Source organism: Salvia splendens, chromosome 19 (assembly GCF_004379255.2).
Source record: "Salvia splendens isolate huo1 chromosome 19, SspV2, whole genome shotgun sequence".
Taxonomy (NCBI): domain Eukaryota; kingdom Viridiplantae; phylum Streptophyta; class Magnoliopsida; order Lamiales; family Lamiaceae; genus Salvia; species Salvia splendens.
Genome location: NC_056050.1, coordinates 18,651,077 through 18,666,127, shown reverse-complemented (window position 1 = coordinate 18,666,127; position 15,051 = coordinate 18,651,077). Strand labels below are relative to the sequence as shown.

The following is a 15,051-nucleotide window of genomic DNA, read 5'->3' as shown; positions in this document are numbered from 1 at the left end:
AGTAAAAGAGTTTCCTAAAGTAGCCAGACACAAAGCATGTAAAAGTAAGCGACAAAACAGATTTCCCTACCTAGCTACTAACAGAAAGCTGCGATTAACAAACTAAAGCAAACTCGACTATAACTACTGATCGACTTCATCTTCTTCAACAATCAAACACGAAATGAACAAAACAGGACATGAAACAGAGCATACTTCAAATCAAACAACGAACGCTAAGATTAAACTAAGAACTATCAGATCTAATCTACTGGACCAAGTAATCAGCAATAGCAACGTTTCCCATGCAGATCCAAACTTACGTACAAAGATTCAAACAGTTAAAAGAAATTTAAGCTAGATCTATCAGATTCATCACCAACTAAATCAGATCCACAACTTCCAACACCATTTCAACTCCGATTCAATAGATCCACTCCGATCTCAACGATCTCAACTTCGATCTACAATTCAATTCGAAAAGCATCCAACTTAGTAAACAGAACAGTAAGCATCAGATCCAAAACAAACTGAATACGAAACTAGATTAACCATAAACTGCAAATCATGTCACAAAACAATCGCCGAATTTCAGGCACGGAAATCGACGAGATAGAGTATGTGCGAAAAGTAAATTGTTTCTTCGCTCCCTATAGGAGCGGTGTTACACTTCCAAACTGAACAAAACACCACACTAAACTACCCCAGATCTCCCATGGAATCAAGTGCGTGAACTAAGTGAGAGAATTTTTTAGAGTGAGTCGAAATACCTAAGGAAATTTTCTAACTAAGTGTCTCCTCTCTTTTCTTTAGCTTCCTTGTATTTATAGGCGTGGCTCAAATTCCTAGGGCAACAGACTTCATGATTTGACAATTGTGCCCTTAAGGATTTCGCTCTTTTTCTTCACTTTTTCTCTTCTATTTTCTCTGCCCTGGTGATTGCTCCCCCTTCCTGGGCCTGGCAGATTTTTCACGCACCTGGACTTATAAATGCGCGTTAGCATCGTAGAAAACACAGCTTGTCCTCAAGTATGAAACGAGCCTTATCAAACTACTCACACTTAAACCATGCTTGTCCTCAAGTATGAAAGACAAGAAAGAACGAAAAAAGGCAAGTTTCGATGCATCCTCCCCTTTCAACCGTCCTAAAACGTAAACTCCTAGACCTAGGAAAAAAAATGAAACACACAGAAATCACAAGACAAAGGAAAAGAAAACACATAAGTGCATAAACTGGTATTTTTCTAGCAGCCATCCCCACAAGTTTAAGGCCAATCCAAGCATTTACAGCCTCAGATTCTTCCCCCTCCCTTCTTCTATCTAGTCAAGCTGTCAGTTCGTCAAGATAGCCTAAAATTTTACCTTCTGTTAGATTCACACGATCACTTGTTCCTCACCAGGGACGTAAGGATCATTCGCTCTTCATTTTGCCATACCATTGATGCCTTAAGATTGATGTCACGTAATAGTTCCTTAAGGTCTTTCATTGGGTTATAATGGGGCTAAGGGGTTACAGTGTATATCGGTGAGAATCTTAGGGTCCTAAGTTCGAGAAGTACAGGTAAAACATGATACAGACATGTGAACTCAGGGGCAAAACTTGGTAACAACCTCCCCGTGTATGATTTTATCTTTTCCAGCATATTGGAGATGTTCCCCTGGCTAATTTGCCTTATTTTCCCTACTTTATTTTCACTTGGGCCATAAAATTTTTCTACCCTTCTCTTCTTTTTTTTCTTTTTTTTATCTGTATTTTTTTCCATGGGTCAGGAAACAACTGTTCCTGCCCACTTTTTTGCATTTCTAATTTTTTTTTCTTTTTCCTGGGCCTGATGACATGTATATTTTTTTCTGCCCATATTCTAACCATTTTTCTCGGGTCAAGTTACAACTTTCCTTGCCCGTTTATTATTTCTAACTTTTTCTCATTTTTCCCTTATTTCTCAATCTATCTTCTACCCCTACCATCGAGCTACTCCATCCCTGCCCCCTCGTTCACATGGCATGCAGGCTAAAGGTTCCAATAAATGGATTCGGTATAGTAGAGGCCCAAAGAGTTCACTAAGGGGTGCCTTTCCAATGAGGCAGGTTCAGCAAGTTCGAAGGAATTAAGCTCAAAATGGTTATCCCTATTGCCTTTAGTCCTTACTACCTATGTCATTTTTCCTTTAGCATCAATGGCAGTCACTCTCTTCTTTTTTTAAGTGTTTAGTAGAAAGTGTTATACTTTAGGCTTATAACTCACTTTTAAGAGGGCTTCACGGTAAGCTTAAATTCAGCCGTTTTCTATCGTTCTTACTTCTTCCAACTGACTTATATTTATTAAGGAAAAAGGGATTCACAAATTAGCATGTATTTCTCTCTTCAATATTACTCTCCCTAAGGGGCTTTTGCTATCTATTATACCAGTTATGCAAACACAGAACCTAAAAAAAAACCTTCTGCTAACTCTTAGACCTAACAGAATATGTACAAGACACTAACTGCACTAACTGCTTCCCCCATCCCAGTTCATTTATGCTTGTCCCCAAGCAATCCTTATGAAGTGGAAAGCAGGGTTGTTAGTGGCGACATAAACACAAAAACACAAAGCACAAACTCCTCACACTTAGACCAAACATTGGGCTAAGTGTAAGAAGGCAAAACTCAACAAAACATGTACAAAACAATCTTCTCACACTTAGGCAAAGCCATGGGCTAAGTGTGAGCAGATACACTAGAATATAGAAAAAAACACATAACTAAGCACACAAACTTCTCACACTTAGGCCAAGCCATGACCTAAGTGGAAGAAAGTATAAAGCAACTACCTAGCATGCATACTAAAAAGAAAACTAGACCAAAACCAAAAATAAAACAGAAATTAAAATTACTTGGTTACTCGAGGGGTGTCAGATCAATTCTGTCCCTGGCCCCTGCGGGGACCAGACTTCTGTGCTACTCCTCTGGGGATGGTGGTGTTGCATCCATCCTGGCCTTGGGCTGGCTTGGCCTCGGGATTTCTCTCCTCGCAAGAACAGTGGTGGTGGTGGTGGTGGTGGTGGTATCTTCATCTCCTTTCTGTCGCTTGGTTGATGTGCCGGCTGATTCGTTGGTAGTGGATGGGGTAGGCTCCTTTCTCTTCTTCACTGGCATAGTCACTGGGGCAGTCGGGGCAGATTTCTGGGGGGTAGTTCCTAGGGAAGGGCCTTGGTGGGGTTGAGGTGTCCTCTGTTCCACGAAGTTGACCATTTTCATCACCAAGGTCAGGGCTTCGGTCATTCTATTGATGTGCACCCCCAGTGGCTCCTTCAGCCCTAGAACCATGGAGGTCAATGCTGATAACTCAGTTTTGATATCCTGTATGTCGGCCCTCACTCCTTCCAGTTCCTTCTTCTATTCCATTGTGACCGTCTCCGTCGCCGAACTCCCTTCCACTCTAATGGCTGCTTCCGTCTGCCCCACCTCATAGAAGTAGATTTCGTCGTCTTTCATGTATAACAACCCTTTGTTAAAGAAGAAATCCACATTAAACTGCTCCGGGGTGTTACACATTTTTAGAGGTGGTACTGACTTTGCGATTTTTATCTTGATGTTCCGCTGTAGATATGCCCCGAGAAGATGGCACGTATAGAGATGGCGCGACGTGTGGGTAGTCATCAAATGGCACGCTTGAGCCGACCAGTAGCCGAGGTGGACCTTCACACCCTTTAACATACACTAGGTGAAATAAAGCTCAAGTGTTGTTAGAGTGGAGCTGACCTGTCCCATCAGATTGTAGCCAATAAAAATCTGGGCAAAATGCAGGAGGTGGTTGGTGATGTGGACTTCCCGTGATATGCTGGTCTTGAAACGCCCCCCACGTTTGTGCGTGATGAGCTCAGGTGTTGTTAGAGTGGAGCTAAACCCTCATCCTCTGCAAAATCATCTCCTTTCTCATCTGGTTCATCATCAACAGTCGGGTTCCCTTCATCGTGGATCTCTTCTTCCCTGTCCTCCTCATGGTCACTCACTTCGTTAGCATGTCTCGAATCTGGAGTTGGAAGTAATATCGTCGCCGGAGGAGTGGCGTGCGTTGGTGGGGAAGAAAAATCCTTGACTGGAGTCATGGCCATGTGTGGATGTGCGGTTCCCCTGCTTCTGTAGACTCAGTGTGGAGAGCAGGTGTCTCACAGATGGGAGGTTGCGGTGGGTTTGTCTGAGATGGAGTAGCGGTGGTTTAACCGGATCTGCAAACCTCACTGCCCTTTGCTCCTCGACCAAATTTTTGCAAGAATTCCCTCACGATTTGTTCTTGGTCAGTCTCGGGGGCAAATGTGGCAGATGTGGGCGGTGGTTCGATAGGCATCTCAAGCCTTCTTTTTTTGGGTGCACTTGAAGGATTGGTGAGTTCTGGTTGAGATGTGGCCTGTCGTTTAGCAGCAGGGTTCACCGGTGGCCTCGCCGCTGCTCTTCTTCCTACAGCTTTTCCTTTTTTAGTGCTTTGTCCACTCCGGGTGTCTATCGTGTCGGAACTTGGTGACTGGTGATGGCACCACCTGAAGCTTACACACAAAAAATTAGGAATTTTGAAGTTAGGGTTTTGAAAGTTTGAAAAGCGTGTATGAGAGGAACAAGCGTGAGGGGAAAGTTTTAATAAGAGGTAGGGGAAATAAAATAAAAAAAATTAAATAAAACAAAAGAAGGCAGAGGAATGGTTACGTGTGACGTGAGCGACCGTACATCCTCTGCAAAAGGATTTGAAAATAATAACATCTTCTTCACTTTGAATTTCGAATTTCAAATTTGAAGTTCCCCCACAATTTTTTCAAATTTTTCTCCCCTTAAATTAACAACCGTGTTCCTGCCTGTTCCTTCCATCTAACAACTTGAAAACACATTAAACAAAAGAATGAAACACCGAACTCCCAGGTCAAAGGAAATAGATAGAAAAACATTTTAAAGTTCAACTGACCTTTCAAGGGTTGTTCGATATTTTGAAAATATTTTTGGGTTAAAAGATTTTTTTTCTTTGTTTGGTTTTTTTTAAGAGAACATAAAAGGAATATTCACAATATTTACAAAACTGTTTAAGTATCTTGGGAATATGGTTTTATCTTAGAAATTTTCGAACTTCATGTCATTTCTTTGACCCAAGAATTCCCCAAGAATACTTAAACCCTTTAACCAACTAGGCGATAGTGGGGAGCATGCGCAGTGGGACTTCGTCCACCACACACAGCTCCGAACTATCCCTAAACCGCTTGACTCTATGACCATTAACAAGAAAATGGATAGAGTCAAGAGTACATCCTTGAATTTCCACAGCTCTATTAGCTCTGAGGCTAACAATAGTGTACGGTCCGGTCCACTTAGACTTCAGTTTCCCGGGCACCAGCTTCAGCCTTGACTGGAAGAGGAGTACTTTCTGTCCAACCTGCAGTTCCTTCGTCCGGGGGTTCTTATCGTGCCACAACTTGGTTTTCTCCTTGTACCACATTGCAGCATCGTAGGATTCAAGTCTTAACTCCTCCAGCTCTTGCAGTTGCAGCTTTCGTTCCTCTTCACTAGCCTGAGGCTTCATGTTCATCTCTCTAACTGCCCAATAAGCCTTGTGCTCTATCCCAACCGGAAGATGGCACATTTTGCCAAACACAAGTCTATATGGCGACATTCCAATGGGGGTCTTGAACACAGTTCGATAGGCCCAAAGCGCGTCATCTAGCCTTTTCCTCCAATCCTTTCGTGACGGGTTAACGGTCTTTTCCAAAATCCCTTTGATCACTCTGTTGGAAATTTCCACTTGACCGTTGCTCTGCGGATGATACGGGGTGGAGAGTCTGTGATGTACCCCGTATTTCTTCATAAGCGCTTCCATCGTTCGATCACAGAAATGCGTTCCTTGGTCAGAAATGACCTCCCTTGGTATCCCATATCTACATAAAATATTTGCCTTGAGGAACCTTGTGACCTCATTTGCCTCACATGTGGCAGTTGCCTTGGCCTCTATCCATTTTGACACGTAATCTACTGCCACCAATATGTAAGAGTTACCATAGGAAGATGGGAACGGACCCATGAAGTCCATTCCCCAAACATCGAACACCTCGCAGACGATCACCGGAATCTGGGGCATCTCGTCTCGAGTGGAAATTCCCCCGGTCTGCTGGCATCGGTTACAACTCTGGAAGTACTCGCAGGCATCTTTGTTCAATGTCGGCCAATAGAATCCGCTATCTAGAAATGTCCACCGCACGCCAATGCATGGCAGTCTTCCTTGGACCGAAATGTCCACCGCACGCCAATGCATGGCAGTGGTCTAGTACGTCTCTTTGCTCCCATTCTGGAATGCATCTCCTGATTACTTGGTCGGATCCCATCCTCCATAGATACGGATCATCCCAAAAATAGTACTTGGCCTCGCTTCTAATTTTCATTTTTTGGGCCCGGGAGATCTCCGGAGCACTGGGCAGTTCTCCTGTGACTAGATAGTTTGCTAGGTCAGCGAACCATGGTTCTGCATACAGCGGGTACTTCCCTTTGTCAGAAACTCCTGCTCCAGTTGCGGCCATCACCTTATCCTAATGAATAAGGCTTGAAGGCTCCCCTGTAAAGTATAGATGTTCTTCCGGGAACGCATCTGATATAGCTTCTTCAGTTTCCCCTTGGAAAATTATGCTGAGGTGGTCAGCTACCCTGTTCTTGGTACCCTTCTTGTCTTTCACTTCCCAGTCGAACTCTTGAAGTAATAACACCCATCGGATCAGTCGTGGATTGGACTCCTTTTTTGTCAGTAAATACTTTATCGCTGCATGGTCAGTGAACACTATTACCTTCGACCCCAGCAAGTATGGTCGGATCTTCTCAAATGAGTATACGACAGCTAGCATTTCCTTTTTCGTGGTGTCGTAGTTTTTCTTGGCTTGATTCAGGGTTTTTGATGCGTAGAAAATCACGTAGTTCTTCCCTTCAATTCTTTGACCTAGGACTGCTCCGACAGCAAAGTCACTGGTGTCACACATTACCTTAAAGGAGTAATTCCAGTCTGGAGCTCTAATAATAGGGGCTGATACAAGCCTTTCTTTTAGAAGTTGGAAGGCCCTTGACATGCCTCATCAAAGTTAAAGTCTACGTCATTCTGCAGGAGGCGGGTAAGTGGTTGTGCGATTTTTGCAAAGTCCTTGATAAACCTTCGGTAGAACCCAGCATGGCCCAAAAATCCCCTAATCTCCTTATGATTTGTAGTGTACGGAAGCCTTGAGATCACGTCTACCTTCGCCTCATCCACCTGAATACCCTTTTCCGAGACAACGTATCCCAAAACATTTCCCTCCTGTACCATAAAGTGGCACTTCTCGAAATTCAGCACCAGATTTTTCTCTCTGCATCTTTGTAGTACTAGATCCAAGCTGGCGAGTCAGGCCTCGAAAGAATTCCCGTAGACTGTGAAGTCATCCATAAAAATCTCGATACATTCCTCCAACAGGTCTTGAAAAAAACTCATCATGCACCTCTGAAAAGTGCCTGGCACATTACACAACCCAAAGGGCATCCTTCTACTGTATCCGTCCAGGAAACAGAAAAACTTCTTGCCTGCCAATCTTTCCAACATTTGATCTATGAAAGACAACGGAAAATGGTCTTTCCGCGTGGCCTCATTCAGTTTCCGGTAATCGATGCACATCCGCCAACCGGTTACCAATCTTGTGGGCACCAACTCATTTTTCTCATTTGTTACCACTTGGATTCCCGACTTCTTTGGTACCATATGAACCGGGCATACCCATTTACTGTCAGGAATGGAGTATATGATCCACAATGACAACAACTTGAGCACTTCCTTCAGGACTTCTTCTCTCATATTCGGGTTCAACTTCCTCTGCGGGTCTCGGTGGGTTTTGCTTATTCCTCTAAGCGAATATGATGCATGCAAAGGTCAGGACTTATTCCCACCAGGTCTGACAGAGTCCACCCTATGGCTGTCTTATTCCTTCTGAGCACTTCTAGTAGTTCCTCTTCTTGCTCCCTTGTCACGACCGCACTTGCTAAGGATAGCATAGTCGGGGAACCGTGACTAGGGGTGGGGGTATAAGAAGCGGGGAAAGAAATAAGGGAAAATAAAATCAAACATTGGTTGCTAGACATGACTAATTAAGTGCTGATACATAGAAGAAAGATACTCAATCATGAAGACTCGAGTAATTGTTTGTAAAAACTTCAAAATATCAGAGTTTTGAACAAAATAAACTTGAGCCTTTTTAGATGCACAACGGAAGAAAATGAACACGGTTCCATTTATGAAGACATGAACCTCCGAGAGTCAAAATCTGACTGAATTAAATGTCTTGTCTTAATAGCACTTCCTCCACCACTTCGCTGCTCAACCTGCACATTTAGAAATATATGCAGGGCTGAGTACAAAAAGTACTCAGTGAACACATTGCCGAAAATTACACATATACATTTGAAAATATTGTCAAGCCATCATCACAGTAACACTCGAGGGTTTTATTGAAAAAGACCCGAGCTTACTAAATATATTCACATTGGGCTGCAGCCCCCTTTTTCCTGTACTTAGCCATATCTGATCACATTGTGCCGTTGAGATGGTGTTCTCACACGGTCACCTTCCCTGCCCATTATATCAGAATTATCCTTGTGCCGGGAAGGTGGCCGCCTTCCACGGTCACCTTCTCTGCCGTTCACGGTCAGAGGTTCCAAGTAGGGACACCACCCTACCAAGACTCAAAATCGAAGCAATTATTTTCACTTAGCTACACAAAACCATATAAAAATATTAATGGAACCTTAATTTAAACTTAGGCTAAAAATTATATATCTAAATATCTCCCAACTAATTCTTGGCCACCTTTTAAAATAAATTTACTGCAGCGCAACTTATTAAAAGCAGTTGGGCTCGGATTTTAATTCTCTCATCCTCTTAGCCCAAGTAAATAACATGCAGCCCAATCATCAATTAAAATGCTAGCCCAAAAGAAATAAATAAAACCCACATATATACTAAGTCATCATCTTCCTCACACTAATTCTTAACCCCAAATTGATATGAAAGAAGCTCCTCCTTCTCACTTCCAGCTGATGCTGTCGCCGCCGTCCGCCTCTGCCTCCGGCGGTGTCTCTCTCTTCCCCTTCCGTTTCTCCCTCTTTCCTCTCTCTTTCTTCCCCCTCGGCTACGCTCACGCCGCCGCCATCCGTCGCCGCCTCCGGCGGCGCTCCCTCTCTCTTCCCCCTCCGTCTGTCCCTCTCTTCTCTCCCTCCGCTCTCTTTCTTTTCTTTGTCCTCTATCTCTCCCCCTCTCGGATCTACTCATACCGCCACCGCCGCTGCTGCGTGCGCGCCGGCTGACCGTCGCTGCTGTGCATGCACAGGCAGCGGCTTCACCGCCTCTCTTCCGCGCCTCGCTATTCTCCGACAGGTAAGGTAGGCCAATTTTATTTTTATCATTTTTCCCCTTTGTTATTTTTTTCTAAAGATTAAATCTTGGATTTAAAAGTTTGGTGTTTTCTAATTGTAGATTCGTTAAGGTTGTGATATTGGCAGTCGCTAGGGTGTCGGGCTGCCCTCATCGTCTCTGGGCTGCCGAAAGTCTGTCTCCGGCACATTCATACCCATGAGATCAGATTCTTAATTTATGCTTACCTTGGTGGTAGGACTTGGATTATATATGTTATATAAATTTGGTGATCCTTGAACAATTATCTTGCTACTTGAGATTTGATGGTGAAACATGGTGTTAAACTTGCTGTGTATTGTTGATTTCTGATTTGAGCAGATTCTACTTTCTCCTTAGATATGCATATGCTTATACGTATGTGCAGAAAAGAAAGGTTTGGGATTTACCTTTTTACGTGGGCAAAGAGTGTTGTTGGATTGGTGACTTGATCCTACAATTATCTGCAACTCTCCTTCCTCTATTGTATGTCAAAAATTTCAATTATCTGCAACTCTCCTTCCTCTATTCTATGTGAAATTTTTGGAAAGTTTGATTGTGATGTGGGTGGGTGAAAATGATTGTTTATATCCATACATATGCATAAAGAATGGCAAGTGGCAAGTGAAAGTGGTGTGGGTAGCAAGTTGTGGCAGCAAGTTGCTACATTCTTATCCTAATCATTTTCCTTTGTTTGGAGATTTGATATTCCCTTGCTATCATTAAATGCAGTATTCAATGCTGTGTGGAAAAATTTGATCGCAGTATTAAATGCTATGTGGAAAAAATTTGATCCTCTGGATCTTCCCTCTTTCTCTTTTTTATTATATATATTTGTTTATTAACGTAATTATTTGATAATTGTTCACTTGTTCATTTAATTTGGTGTAGGTTTGATTGGTTCAAGTCCGTGGCTGTCTGTGTTGAAGTACCCGATTTTCTTTAGAACGCAGGATGTAAAGATTAAATTTTGTTAAACTTTTGTTGGATGTATCGGACATTAAAATTTTAAATTTTGGGGTCTTAATTATTTTTTTCACTTCCCTATCGTCATACAAACAACGACAATCTAACGTAGCTCGGATTTAATCGCATAAAAGTTACTTATATAGATAATCAAGCTAATAATATAGTTTCTAATAATATCGGCTTAGCGGGTTGTTACATATTACCCCTCTTAAAAGAAATTTCATCCCGAAATTTAGGAAGTATTTAGATAAAAAGCTCGGGACATTTCTTCTTCATTTTCTCTTCTAGCTTCCATGTTGCTTCTTCCTGTCCGTGGTATTTCCACAAAACCTTCACTGTAGCAATCGACTTGTTCCGAAGTTGCTGCACCTTTCGATATAGTATTTCTACCGGCTTTTCTTCGTAACTCAGGTCAGGTTCTAGAGCGATTTCTTCGTGGCGAATCACATGTTTTGGGTCGAAAATGTACCTTCGAAGTTGGGAGACGTGGAATACGTTGTGTACGTTCCCAAAGTTGGGTGGTAATGCCAAGCGATATGCTAGTGGGCCCACTTCTTCCAGAATTCCATAGGGTCCAATAAAACGTGGTTTCAGCTTTCCCTTGAGTCCAAATCTAGTTATTCCTTTGGAAGAGGATACTTTAAAGAAGACCTTCTTCCCAATGTTAAATTTCAATTCGGTTTGATGCTCATCGGCGTAGGATTTTTGCTGGTCTTGCGCTTCCTTGATCCGACTCCGGATTTGTCTCACGCGAGGAAATTTAGAGATGGTCTAACAGTTTTAACTTTGATAGGAACTGAATTTGAGACTCCAAGAGAAATATTCGAATCGTTCTTGCTTTGGGTAGGCTCCAAGGTAACCATGAAAACAAAACAATTATAATTATTTCAATTACGTGAGTGTTTGGTTCACCACAAACTTTCACCAGTAGCTTGCAACAAGGGTTTTCATGAAGTGCAAAGACTAGGCTTAATTGGGCTCATTATGCTCACTCCCAGAAAAGAAAAGATACAACTTCAAAGGGCTTGAGCTATACCCATAGAGCTTGAAAATTTTATTGTAGGAAGAACTTGTCAGATGGAATAAATTGCGAAAGTGAGGGTATGATGAATAGAATGTAGATGTCAATAATAGGTTGCCAATAATATAAGCAAAATGAACAGTGAAGTAGAAAAGTTTCAAGTATCCATAGATGATAACAATAAGACCTGAGATGGTTGGTTACAAATGGATTTGAAAAGAATAGGAAAAACAAACAATTTGCTCAACAACACTAGATAGAAGACCATATCAACGAAATTTTTAGAGTTTATAAGCAGTTTAGGGAAACTAACTAATAAAGAGGGCAACAAGAGGAAACTAACCAAGGGAGAAGCAATATGCCAGCTTTAAATATGGAGCTTGCAGAAAAGCTCAAATCAAAAGACAACAGTCATATTTGAATTCAGAAGATGAGAGTACTCATGTTAAACAAAGAGCTTGTCAATAAGTATGTCTGAAATCACAAATGGTTAAATTAAAAGGTTTAAGGTCTCACCAGATGGCTGCTCCAATATAGTAAGACTGAAAATGATTGGGCTCAAGTGGATTTGAGAAATAAGAATAACAAGGAACTACCCCTTTGGGTCAACAACATCGTGATACTATATCACGTTAATAAATTCACAAAGTTTATAACCAAATCACGGAAATTAACTAGTAGAGAAGACACCAGAGCAAACTAGTTCGGGAAGAGAGCAAATTACTTTAGACTTGGAGTTGCTAAAGATCTCAAAGCATGATGGAATAATTATAGTGGGATTAAGAAGAGGTGACTATTCTTTATAAATTAATGAGTGTCAGCAAGCACATTTAAAAACACTAAAGGTCTACTAATGATCTTTGAAGAATATTATCATTGAAGAGATAATAGTTTAGGGAAACATGTTCATTCTAAAGGCTATAAATAAAGCAGCTCCTAGTATAGGAGTTTGGTGGCAAGAATTCAGAGAGTCAAAGTATTGCTTTTATACAGAACGAGTAAAGAAGGACCGTAGTCACTGGAGGTTATCAGAAAACATGAGGGAGCAAGCTCAAAACTGAAAGTGATTCACAACCTTGGCATAGAAGAGAGAAAATAATGGCACATTACCTTGCAAAGGAAGTCATTTAAGATCTTAATTCAACATAAGTATTTTGATCAGGGGGGTGTGAGGAAATGGAATTCATGGGAATCCAAGTAAGCATTGCTGATGAATCTTCTTGGTTAACTACAATGGTGATACTCCCTTCTTTAATTCTTCATGGAGAATGGTAACTGAGTTATGAGAAACTTTGGTCACAGGCTATTTTCACTTTACGATCTCGTCAGATGACCATATGTGAGGATTATGACTCTTTGGTACTCCCGGCTCGTCATAACGCTCATCCTCGTAACACGTCGTTTCTGTTTACTTATATTGTAGAGATCGGTTCTTTGTTTACATTGTAATCATATTCTCTTGCTATGTATGTGTACATCGCTTAGTTGGATCAAAGGTATGATCCTTGGGAGTGATTGGATTGTCCAAAAAGACAATGGCTAATCCAGATTATTCATGTCATTGGGACGTAGAGAATGGCATCTAACCCCTACCATCTTTCTAGAAACATCTTTTTGTTCTATGTTGATTGCTTTTCTCGTGACGAAGTTTCTTTCTTATCGCATCATTTTCTTTTCATCGCTCGGGAAAGCGAGAAATGTTCATACTGTACTTCTAAGTTCGAGTTCATATTGTGTTCTAGAAGGAACGCATAATTAAGTATTCTAAGTTCTTGGAAATTTTGATTTCCCCATACTAACAACATGATTTAATGACTAACTCAAAAGGAGATATCATTTTACAAACTCAAAAAGAGACATCATTTCAGCAATTGGTACCAGACTCATATACTTTATACTTTCATATTTCAGTATATTTTTCCATTCAGGAAAGTTATTTCTTTTATTCATACATTCACAGTCTTTAGCCAAGAAAAGACATACTAACTCTTTCTTTAAGCACGCTACCAAATCAAGAAACATCAACTCTTTCTTTAAACTTAGTGTTTTCATCTGTTGACTCAAATTAACTGCATGAGTTATTTTTCCATTTCAAACCTTCAAACATCCTAACTTTCTTTTCAAAAAGAACAAGTTACATTTTTCCTCATTGAGCGCGATTGGTGGGAGTGCTAAAAGCATTTGCATCGATTAGACAGTCTAGTGGAACAAGGCTAGACCAAAGATTTTCAAAGAAAACTCTCGGGTTCAGAGCGAGAAAGAATGCTCTGATACCACTCTGTCACGACCGCACTTGCTAAGGATAGCATAGTCGGGGAACCGTGACTAGGGGTGGGGGTATAAGAAGTTGGGAAAGAAATAAGGAAAAATAAAATCAAACATTGGTTGCGAGACATGACTAATTAAGTGATGATACATAGAAGAAAGATACTCGGTCATGAAGACTCGAGTAATTGTTTGTAAAAATTTCAAAATATCAGAGTTTTGAACAAAATAGACTTGAGCCTTTTTAGATGCACAACGGAAGCAAATGAACGCGGTTCCATGTATGAAGACATGAACCTCCGATAGTCAAAATCTGACTGAATTAAATGTCTTGTCTCAATAGCACTTCCTTCACCACTTCGCTGCTCAACCTGCACATTTAGAAATATATGCAGGGCTGAGTACAAAAAGTACTCAGTGAACACATTGCCGAAAATTACACATATACATTTTAAAATATTGTCAAGCCATCATCACAGTAACACTCGGGGGTGTTATTGAAAAAGACCCGAGCTTACTAAATATATTCACATTGGGCTGCAGCCCCCTTTTTCCTGTACTTAGCCATATCTGATCACATTGTGCCATTGAGATGGTGTTCTCACACGGTCACCTTCCCTGCCCATCATATCAGAGGTATCCTTGTGCCAGGAAGGTGGCCACCTTCCACGGTCACGTTCTCTGCCATTCACGGTCAGAGGTTCCATGTAGGGACACCACCCTACCAAGACTCAAAATCGAATCGATTCACATATATCATCATTCATAATTCACTTGGCTGTAGCCAACAGATAGGCATCATACACAAAACAATTATGGCAAGACAACATCTTTAAAAATCACAAACATGTGTTCGTGTTTTCATAAAATACGATTTGTATTTTTAGTATAAGAAAGCTCACCTTGATCGTTTAATTCCCTCAACTTGAATCTTTCGTTCCGAATTTACTTGCGAAGGTAACCTTTTTGAAAATCTCATACTATAATAATACACTAATTAGAATCAAGGACAAATCTACTTAAATTTGAATGCATGTCTCATAATAATTCTCCTTTTCTTACTTCACTTATCTTTAAGAAATTTCTTAAACTCATATATTATTTGATGCGTCTTCATTCACTATTTTTGGGCTTCGATTAAATTGGATCTATATATCTTTTTACTTTGAAAATTTTACTCTTAACCAAAACTCTAAAATAAATTGAAAAATCAATTATTTTCACTTAGCTACACAAAACCATATAAAAATATTAATGGAACCTTAATTTAAACTTAGGCTAAAAATTATAAATATCTCCCAACTAATTCCTGGCCACCTTTTTAAATAAATTTACTGCAGCCTAACTTATTAAAAGCAGTTGGGCTCAGATTTTAATTCTCTCAACCTCTTAGCCCAAGTAAATAACA

The 15,051-nt window shown here is 40.8% G+C and overlaps 1 long non-coding RNA gene across 1 annotated transcript; it reads right to left on the bottom strand.

Moving 5' to 3' along the window:
* On the bottom strand, positions 1–9,908 carry LOC121779627. The gene is made up of 3 exons (XR_006045861.1): positions 9,799–9,908; positions 2,853–4,496; positions 1–957 (listed from the first exon to the last, which is right to left on the bottom strand). It is a non-coding gene; the product is annotated as an uncharacterized LOC121779627 (long non-coding RNA).
* Between the last annotated feature and the right edge of the window lie 5,143 nt (positions 9,909–15,051).